The sequence below is a fragment of the Saccopteryx bilineata genome, chromosome 9 (assembly GCF_036850765.1).
Source record: "Saccopteryx bilineata isolate mSacBil1 chromosome 9, mSacBil1_pri_phased_curated, whole genome shotgun sequence".
NCBI classification, from domain to species: Eukaryota; Metazoa; Chordata; class Mammalia; order Chiroptera; family Emballonuridae; genus Saccopteryx; species Saccopteryx bilineata.
The window spans coordinates 60864513-60875055 of NC_089498.1; the positions used below are offsets into that span (position 1 = coordinate 60864513).

General features: G+C 44.4%; 1 pseudogene; it reads left to right on the forward strand.

Moving 5' to 3' along the window:
• Positions 1 to 507: 507 nt before the first annotated feature.
• On the forward strand, positions 508 to 1075 carry LOC136313417 (rho-related GTP-binding protein RhoC pseudogene; annotated as a pseudogene).
• The last annotated feature ends 9468 nt before the right edge of the window (positions 1076 to 10543 follow it).

A 10543-nucleotide genomic window follows, 5' to 3' on the forward strand; every position in this document is an offset into this window, starting at 1 on the left:
GGTGAACTGGTCCAGGGCCACAGCGTGTGAACAAGTGGCCAAGGAAGACTGGAAACATTCTCTCCAGGTCCAGGTTTATGCACTTTGCAACACTCTGCACTGCAACCTGAGAAATGGATCCTTCCCAGGGATGACATTTCTGCCTTTCCCATCACGACTCCTAATCCATAAAGATCAACAAGGAAAATTCAGGCACTACAGGAGGCGGAAGGGAGGACTTTTGAACTTCTAGGGTTTTCCGCACCAAAAATAATAAAAGTGTATTATCTGAAGTCACCTCACACTGGCAAATTCATTTTATTGCTTTTATTTTTATTTAATACATGCTATACACACTTGAATACTTTGTCTCTCACACCCATTTTTATTGCTGGAGGCAGATCTCCTGTGTGTTTTTTTTTTAACTTTCCAGAAGTGTTACAGTCCAGCCTGCCAATGACTATAAGAAATGAACGACAGAAGCTCTGTGTCCAGCACCAGCCTCGTAGCTGAAGGTGGCTTAGGATTATGGTTGTGATCGGAAAGAAACTGGTGATTGTGGAGGAGGGGGCCTGTGGGAAGACCTGCCCCTCATTGTCTTCAGCAAGGACCAGTTCCAGAGGTCTGTGTCCCCACTGTCTGCATGGTAGACACAGAGGCAGACGGCAAGCAGGTGGAGCTGGCCCTGTGGGACACAGCAGGGCAGGAAGACTATGGTCGCCACCAGCCTCTCTCCTACCCCCAACAATGATATCGTTCTCATCGACAGCCGGGACAGCCCGGGAAACACTCCTGAGAAGTGCACTCTGGAGGTGAAACACCTCTCTGCCCTGATACGCCCGTCATCTTCCCGGGAAATAGGAAGGGCTGCCGCAGGATGCGCAGACCAGCAGAGAGCGGGCCCAGATGAATCAGGAGCCGGTGCATCTGTGAAAGGCCAGGCCAGGGCGAACTAGATCAGTGCCTTTGGCTACCTCAAGTGTCTACCTCAGGTGTTCAAGACTAAGGAGGGGTTGCAGGAGTTACTCGAGTGGCCACTGGGGTTGGCCTCCAGGTCTGCAAGAACAAGCGCCTGAGGGGCAGACCCATTCTCTGAGGTCCCCGAGGCTTCCCCTCCTGCCCCACTGTGCCTCCCTTCACAGGCACTCAGAAACACGCCCTTCCCCGCCCCACCCTCTTAGAACTCCTTGCTGAAGGCGTCCTTGTTCATTCTCCTCCAGTCCAGGACTGCACTGAGTTTCCCAAGCCCCCGCTCCAGCGGTGGCGGCCGCAAGCCCTTCCTCTCAGCCCTCTGGGAATGGAGGGCGATGCCCGCCCTCCCGGGGCAGAGTCCGCGGATGCCGCCTGGGTGCCGGGGTGGGGCTCTCAAGCCCTTTGGCATTCCCCAGGGGATCCCCGCACTGCAGCGCTTTGTACGCCTAGCTCACAGGAGCAGGTCTGGGGTCAGGGCCTGGGAGGGTGTAACCCGGGGTCCGGGCCCCGGTGTTTCTGCTCTGGCTGTACTTGGTGGGAGCATGAGTAGAAAGGCTACAGGTTTTAACATGTGTAAAACAAAACAAAACAAAAAAAGAAGTGAAAAAAACACCCTATGGAATTATGTATTCAACCTGTTTTTTAGGTATCTTTTCCCCGATTACATTTCAAGAAACTGGTTTGAAGTTTTTTGTTTGTTTGTTCGGGTTTTTTTTTTTTTGGTATGCTTGTTTGTTTGTTTTATTAAGTAGAACCTGGCTTGGTAAATGTCTATTGAATGAAAGAATCCATGAAGCTCGTAAGAAAAACCAAGCAAATTCTCAAACAATAAAATTCAATAACCAACACATTCTCTTCTCACAAGCTCACGACCTCTCCATGTGACCTCACAGCAACAGAAGAAAGTGTTTCTCACACTCCAGGTTCCAAACATCCCTCAACAATCCTGCCAGAGTGGGACAGAGCCCGTTCCCGTTTTCCCTTGGCAGAACGCACATGGTCCCAGGTGGCCGCAGGGCTGTTTGAGGGAGACTCGGCTTCTTGCAGGAAGGTTCGTCCAAGTGAAGGTAACTGGCAACGTGCACCCAAAGAACTGCCCTTCAGCCCTTGAAAATATTTATTAGGAAATTAACTTCCTGTCCTTAATCAGCCCAGTGTGTTTAGAGATGAGACTGGCTTGGGCACAGTGGGGACAGGAAAGAGGATGTGACAAAGGACAGTTATCAAGTTGTGTATACAGTGTCTCTGCCCCATCCAGAGACACTGTATACCCATATAAATGGGTCTTGGCCCCGTTTCATTTCTGGGCAAGCTGAGGGAAGGGTGGGTAGCAGATACAGGCAAGTAAAGGAGCATTCTGCCCAGTTTCCAGGACTGCCAGATACGTCATCACATTTTCTTTTTTTTTTCTTTTTCTTTTTTTTTTTCCTTTTTTTGTATTTTTCTGAAGCTGGAAACGGAGAGAGACAGTCAGACAGACTCCCGCATGCGCCCGACCGGGATCCACCCAGCACGCCCACCAGGGGCGAAGCTCTGCCCATCAGGGGGCGATGCTCTGCCCCTCCGGGGCGTCGCTCTGCCGCGACCAGAGCCACTCCAGCGCCTGGGGCAGAGGCCAAGGAGCCATCCCCAGCGCCCGAGCCATCTTTGCTCCAATGGAGCCTCGGCTGCGGGAGGGGAAGAGAGAGAGACAGAGAGGAAGGGGGGGGGGGAGAAGCAAATGGGTGCTTCTCCTATGTGCCCTGGCCGGGAATCGAACCCGGGTCCCCCGCACGCCAGGCTGACGCTCTACCGCTGAGCCAACCGGCCAGGGCCACATTTTCAAGGTGGGAACTTGATGAGGACAAGTGCTTCCATACAGCGCTCCAAGTGAGATTATATAAAACTCAGGAAAATTCTGAAAAGTAATATGACACCTTTTAGACACAGCATTTATACACCAGTATTGCTGGAAAAAGAAATATCAGTTTTGAAGAACGCAACTGTCTTTTTATAAAATTGCATTTTCAGAAAGTGAAAATTAAAAAAGAAAATCTTGGTGATATGACAAGCTAATTTGACATCTATTGGCAGAACAGCCCTGGTGCTGCAAAGCCGTGGGATACAGGAATACCATATTTCCTCATGTATAAGATGTACCTTAATTTTGGGGCCCAAAACTTGAAAAAAATTGTATTACATAAAGTTATTGAACTCAAGTTTTATTCATCATAAAATTCATACAACTCCTTAAGCATGAAAAAGCGGGAAATGCAAGTAAAAAAAATCAACCACTGTATAAGATGCACCCAGTTTTTAGACCCCAAATTTTTCAAAATAGGGTGGAAATATGGTATATAGTAACAGCTCTCATATATTGAAGGCTTAACTTGTCCCAAGTTCTAAGTTCATGTTGTAAAAACTTTACATATAAGCCCTGTCCAATTGGCTCATTGGATGGAGCACCAGCCCAGTGTACAGACGTCCTGGGTTCAATCCCAAGTAAAGAGACACACAAGAGAAGAGATCATCTGCTTCTCTACCCCTCCCTCTATCCTTCTCTCTCTCCTTCTCTCTCTCCCCCTACCTCTTTTTCTTTTCCCCTTCTCTCCTTCTTTCCCTCCTGCATGGCTTAATTGATTCAAGCATTGGCCCTGGGTGCTGAGGAAAGCTCGATTGGTCTGAGCACATCAGCCTCAGGTGCTAAAAATAGCTCAGTTGATTCAGCATCGGCCCCACACAGGAGTTGTCAGGTGGATCCTGGTTGGGGGGGACATATGGGAATTTGTTTGTCTTCCCTCCTCTCACTTAAAAAAATAGAAAAAAAACTTTGTATATAATAACACACTTATTTCACACAACTCTATGAAGATGAGAAAATGGACTCCGAGTGGTTATGCAATTTACCTAAGGACCTCAGTGTCAGACCCATTATCTGAAACTAGGCACTTAAGTCCAGCGCTCATCCTCTCACCTACACGCTGAACATATACATCAATAGCTACAACAAAAGCAGGTTTTGATGAAGAAAAAAGTGAAAAGGAGCCACACCTAATATCAATGAACTTCTTTCTCTGGTCTTCCTGTAACCAGATTTGACAAGAGGGTAAATCTTGGAGAAGTATAATTCTTAGAAACTGATTAACCTAGAGAGATCAAGATAATGGGTGTTGGCAACCTCTTTATATATAGGCTGAACTTTCCTTCAGAGACAGAAATGGACTCAAGCTTACAGATAATTTTATTTATCATGCAAAAACTAAGAAAAATGTAACTCATGATATGGGCTCACAGGTATTTCAGGTCAAACCTGGCCCTGAGTTTGAAAAGTGGGTATCTTTTTTCTAACATTGGGAGAGACTTTCAACGCATAAAATGGGCCAGTAACATGAACAACCTGAACTTTGTCTGAATGGTAATAAAAGTTATTTAACAACTGAGGATCTTAATGTCGATTCAAGGCACTTGTTTTCCTAAAGCATACAGAGAGTAAATAATATTAAAACAATCACTTGGTTTTTAATTGTTTTACAAATGAAATCACTTCTTTCCTCCTCCACGCTGCTACAGTTCCCATCTCAGGAAACTAACTCTTGATGGCTGAGTCAGACTGGTCTGAAGTATCTTCTTCATGACCAAGGAAAACAAGGACCTCTTTTCAGATAAAGGTATGGAATTCACAGACGGAGCTCTTCAGATTAGGAGAGGAAGGTGGCTGGAAATCTGGGTGCTAGTAGAATCTAATCAAACTATTGCTGGTTCCATTGCTCAGTCGCCACTGTCCTAGACTAACAATGTCAAATTAACAAATTTTATCCTTGTAAAGAAGTTAGAAGGAAAGAATGTTAGAGGTTTCCTCCACCCTACATTTATTTAGTTTTTTGAACAATTTGGTTTAATAGCCAAGATGAAATATGTGATGATCCTTTTAGAGATGGAGCTCAGAAGTATCAGAAATGTGCTTCCCATTTCCACGTGGCCATTTAAATATTTTTTATCTCTCTTCTTTTTTTTTCTTTTTTTTTTATTATTGGGTATTCAAATTCTTTTTGATTTTTTTTTTTTTTTTGTATTTTTCTGAAGCTGGAAACGGGGAGAGACAGTCAGACAGACTCCCGCATGCGCCCGACCGGGATCCACCCTGCACGCCCACCAGGGGCGACGCTCTGCCCACCAGGGGGCGATGCTCTGCCCCTCCGGGACATCGCTCTGCCTAGACCAGAGCCACTCTAGTGCCTGGGGCAGAGGCCAAGGAGCCATCCCCAGCGCCCGGGCCATCTTTGCTCCAATGGAGCCTTGGCTGCGGGAGGGGAAGAGAGAGACAGAGAGGAAGGAGGGGGGGTGGAGAAGCAAATGGGCGCTTCCCCTGTGTGCCCTGGCCGGGAATCGAACCCGGGTCCCCCGCACGCCAGGCCAACGCTCTACCGCTGAGCCAACCGGCCAGGGCTATCTCTCTTCTTAAGTACTGACCTAGAACTAGTGAGAGAAGCAAGTTAGAAGCTACTCAAAGGTCTGAAACTGATCAAACAGGACATTAATCATACCTGAACCAGAGCCACAGAGGACTGACCCCTTACTCTGCATCTCACCTTGATTTATGCCCAGTTGTGCTACTCAACCTAGTAACAAATTGTATAACCTGAAAGGCATGTAAAGCGAGTCCACAGAGGAAGGCTGACCACACAGAAAGCACCCACAAGTTGAACCTCCTATTTCTACAAAGTCAAAGTAAAATACAGCTCAATGATTTCTTTCCCTAACCACATTATTAAAGTCAGGGAGGCTATGGGAAGGGGGTGTCTCACTCCATATTTGCTTAAGTATAACCTCATTACTGATGTACCTTCATTGGGACTTTTGAATTCACCCTCTCTTACCCCAAAATTTCATGAAGTCAACCCAAAACGTAAACATCACATCTCAACTTAAGAATTAGAACTGCAGGACAGCGGCAATCAGTGGCCTTTCCCAAGCAGAAGAGAAGCCCTGAGCAGGCCAGACCTATCACCTGTGGAAATGGGCATATGGAAACAAAAAGGGAATAAAGGAGAGAACGTTCTCTTGTTTAACTTCACCAGGACGTCAATCAGTCCAATCCAGTTCCCCAGAGTCAACAGCTCGTAAGCCCATAAACTTACGCTCAGTTCAGAACAACTTTCACTTTTTTATTTTTTCATAGGGTGGTATATAAAATACTGCTGCCTTCTTGCAAAAATTAGAATTTTCCCCGGGTGGCATCTCTAGCACTGTCTTCCCCAAGACTCCCTTCTTCCTTTCCATTCTTAAAAATCTCTTGATCCTCTCCTCTTTTGATTTCTGAAAATTTTATGATGAAGAGGTTAAAAACACAGAAGCAGAAACTAGTCTAAGGAACTCTCAGGTATCCATCACCTAATTTAGGTAATCAACATACTACTTTCTTCTTATTAGCTGAACTTGTGCTAGGAATTCCCATGTAAGAGGGGCTTCCGTTTTCACCTCCCCTTCCCCTTTCCTAGTCCCCATGCATAGGCACAATCTCTAGCCACGCCTCCTTCATTCCGCAAGGGGTCCACAAACTCAGAAGCCTGCAGGCCCCATGATCACTGTGCTCGGAGGGGTTGAGGCCCTGCAGCAATCTTACTTTTCAAGAGAAATTAAGAATCTGATTTTTTTGAAAAATAAAATACCTCCATTTAAATAAAAAAAATATTTTTTACAATTTTCATAAATTGTCACTATGTGAGGCGATGGATATGTTAACTAATATTATTGTGATCATTTCACAATATACATGTATCAGATCATTACATTATATACTTTGAACTTATACAGTATTGTATATCATTTTTTCCCCTCAGGAAAGCTGGCGGGGGGAGGAAAAAGTGGAAAATAAAACATGTTACATTTTTCCACCCTTGGGGAAAATATTTTTTCCCCCGAACCCTTCAGGCCAAACCAAATAAATGATAGCAGGAGGTATTTAGCGCCCAGGCCATGCCCCTGCTGTAAACCTGGTACAATGCTTCACACCCCATCGGCCGACAGATTTCACCACTCATGCACCTTGCCAACATCCCTCATCCAACTTGGAGTGGCAACTCTTGGCTTTGCTGCCTCAGACTTCCAAGGAAGCCTCATGCACAATTCAGAAAATCCTAACATGGGGTCATTCTTATCGGTACCTTACACCCAAAGGTAAAGGAATTAGTGGACCTAGGTCCCAGCATTCCTGTCCTCTGAGGTCCTTTCTAAGTGATTCCTTGGAACAACCCCATGGAACTGGACTGGGCTCCAGCTGCCTAAAATGCTAACAGGTTCAACACATCCCTCTTTGGTCTCCTTCTCTCCGTTATACTCACCTCTCAAGTAAGCTTCCTGCACCAAGTCCTTGTCTCAGTCTGTGTTCAGGGAACCCAGACATCACTTGGATTGATGCTCTTACCTCCAGGATTTGCACATGCTGTGTCATCTGTCCCTAGCACTCTTCACTTAATTCCCACCTGCTCTTCTGTTCTTCCAGAACCTGCTTGATGATCATCAGTTCCTCTGGAAGTCTTCTCTGACCTTTCCTCTTTTCTAATGCAGAGGGATCCTGCTGCATTGTTGCCAGTCATAACACTGACCACACCTGTAAACCTAAGCTCCGAACGAGAGGGAATGGTAGCATTCTTGCCCTCCACATTTCCGGTACTGTACACAATGGCTGGCATGATTCATGCGTAAAAAAAGTTGTAGAATGAATTATATTGGAAATAGTTAAAAAGTTATAATCCACAGAACCTAATACTCTTAAGTTTTAACAGAATGTTCACTGGACCCTAATGATCCCATTCTCATTCCTACTTTGTAGGTGAGAAAACTGGATTTAGACCAGAACTGAACTCACTGGACACTTTCTACCTTCTACCCGGGTACCTTACAGCTTGAGGCATTGTGCCTGACATTAAAGTGACTAATAGGAGTTCAGTCGGTCCCCAAGGTTAATAATTTCCCAACAGTGGTTCAATCCCGGCAGAGCTATTTCCAGGGGATGGGGCGTGGGGAGAAAAGAAGGCCAACGAGACTTAACTTGAATTTCAAGATTTGCCTTTTTAAAGTCCCTTAGGAACATTTAAAGAGCAAACCCTAAATCCACAAGAGACTTAAAGCAAATGTTTTTGTTAAATTTCAGATGTTGTATTTTCATCTTTCAAAGTTCACTCTGGGTCTTTTTGCACTATTTTTCTCACATACTAGTGCTTTCCCCCACCCTGCCGAACACACAGGGAATGTTCACAATAGCTTTTCTCACATTCTCATCAATTTTGTCACCTATTTCACTTCCGGCTGGGTCTGACTTTTTTTGTTTTTAAGGGTAGACATTGTTAAGATCAATTACTAAGACCTCTTTTTGGGACCATTAATAATCTTGAAGTTGTACCATCATTACAGAGGGTATTAAAAATCAGATCTTTAGAAAAAGACCTAAATATATTTAGTTCAACAGCATTCAGTGTGATATGGAATGAGGGGGGTATGTAAGGGAACAGAAAAATCTAAGGGGCAGGAATTAAATTTCCTAGGTCAACACAGACATCAGGCACATCCCATAACCAACTATGCACTGATTTCATCTATTTCTAAAGAGTGTTTAGGCCTAGATTAAACATTAGTGACTGAATGCAATTGTATTTCTACACAAAATGTTTTTGTGTGTGACGGAGACAGAGAGACAGAGAGAGGGACAGACAGGGAGAAAGATGAGAAGCATCAATTCTTCGTTGTGGCTCCTTAGTTGTTCATTGATACTTTCTCATATGTGCCTTGCTTATGGGGCTACAGCAGAGCGAGTGATCCCTTGCTCAAGCCAGTGACCTTGGCTCAAGCCAGAAATCTTGGGATCGTGTTTATGATCCCATACTCAAGCCAGTGACCCCACACTCAAGCTGGTGAGCCTGCCTGCGCTCAAGCAGGCGACCTCGGGATTTCGAACCTGGGTCCTCTGCATCCCAGTCCGATGCTCTATCCACTGCGCCATCACCTGGTCAGGCTCCACAAAACATTTTGATTCAAGTAGCCTATATGTTAAAAATAACCCAAATCTCCTTGAGTTTTACATAAACACTTTTCTAAATCAACCATTTCAATTTTAGAAGAACCATGTGGACACAGCCTCTAGAAGGCATTAAAAGGAAAAAATTGTTCCCGTGCAGCTTAAACTTCACCTACATGTTACAGCATTCTGTGTAGATCCTATTTTCTTCAAACTCTAACCGTAATCAGAGTGGCCATCTCCATTACACAGATCAGAAAACTGAAGCTGGCAGACATACCCAGGACTTGAATCTAGAGGTCCTGGGTCTGGTCAACATTTTCACCAAGTTACAACTCAAATCTAGCTGCCAAGAATAGAGAAGCATTTTGAGATTTTGGTCATTTCACTTTACCACATGACTAACCAAATTAAAAAACCTTTTCTAGTAACTGAATTAACATGGAATCTTGATTAAGCCAGAGTGAGTCAAGACTCAAGTTTTATTGCACTTTTATATAGAAAGGGGCCTAGGTTTAAACAGTTTGAACTCCTAAAACGGTATCACAACTCGGGTCTTGAGGACTAAGTTCCTAAGGACTAGGGATCCTGCTAAGTATTGTGCTTCCCCCCAGAATATAAACGCCAACTGCTGGGGCCTAACTAAATGCAGCATCCACCCTCCCTGCCCAAACGTGTATGAAAATCACTGCACATACCAAGGTTCTCCCTAAGGGAACGGATACGGAAGGCACTGGACTGTGTCTTGTGTGTAAGGAGCGGTACTAGCTCTCACCTCAACTTTCGCATTTTGGCAAGGTATCGAATATCCCTGTTTCATAGGGAAGGGACTTGAGCTTCAGAGGCTAAGTGACTGGCCTAGTGAAAGAACTGCTCCTCAAACCTGGAACTAATTCAAAAGCCGTGCTTCCTACAAAGTAGGAAGAGGAAACCATACAGAGATTTAAAATGTTAAGAAAAGCTAATAGCCTGACCTGTGGTGGCGCAGTGGATAAAGCGTCGACCTGGAAATGCTGAGGTCGCCGGTTCAAAACCCTGGGCTTGCCTGGTCAAGGCACATATGGGAGTTGATGCTTCCAGCTCCTCCCCCCTTCTCTCTCCTCTCTCTCCCTCTCTGTCAGTCTCTCTCCCTCTCTCTCTCCTCTCTAAAAAAAAAAAAAAAAAAAATAGAATAAAAAAAAATTAAGAAAATAAATAAAACTTATTTAAAAAAAAAAAAAAAGCTAATATATCAAATAGAATGTCCAAAGTCTGATAATAAAACTGTTTATATAACATTTTTGGAATTCAAGAGTGTTATTTAATTTTCAGAATCCCCTAGGTTTCCAGTTATAGATTTAAATACAACAAAGAACAATGCACGAATCATAGGCATATAGCTCAAGGAAATTTCAAAAAGTCAATATATCTAGGTAACCAGCACCCCAATTAAGAAACAGAACAATACCTGACCCTTTTCTGTCCTTTTGGTAAGTTTATTTTCTAAGGGAGCCTTTAGGATTCAGATTCTATGTTAGATATCTATCAGAAACAACAGGGAAACAATGTTCATTTTCCAACTCACAGACCAGAAAGAAATAAGGTTTAAGGCTCAAGAGG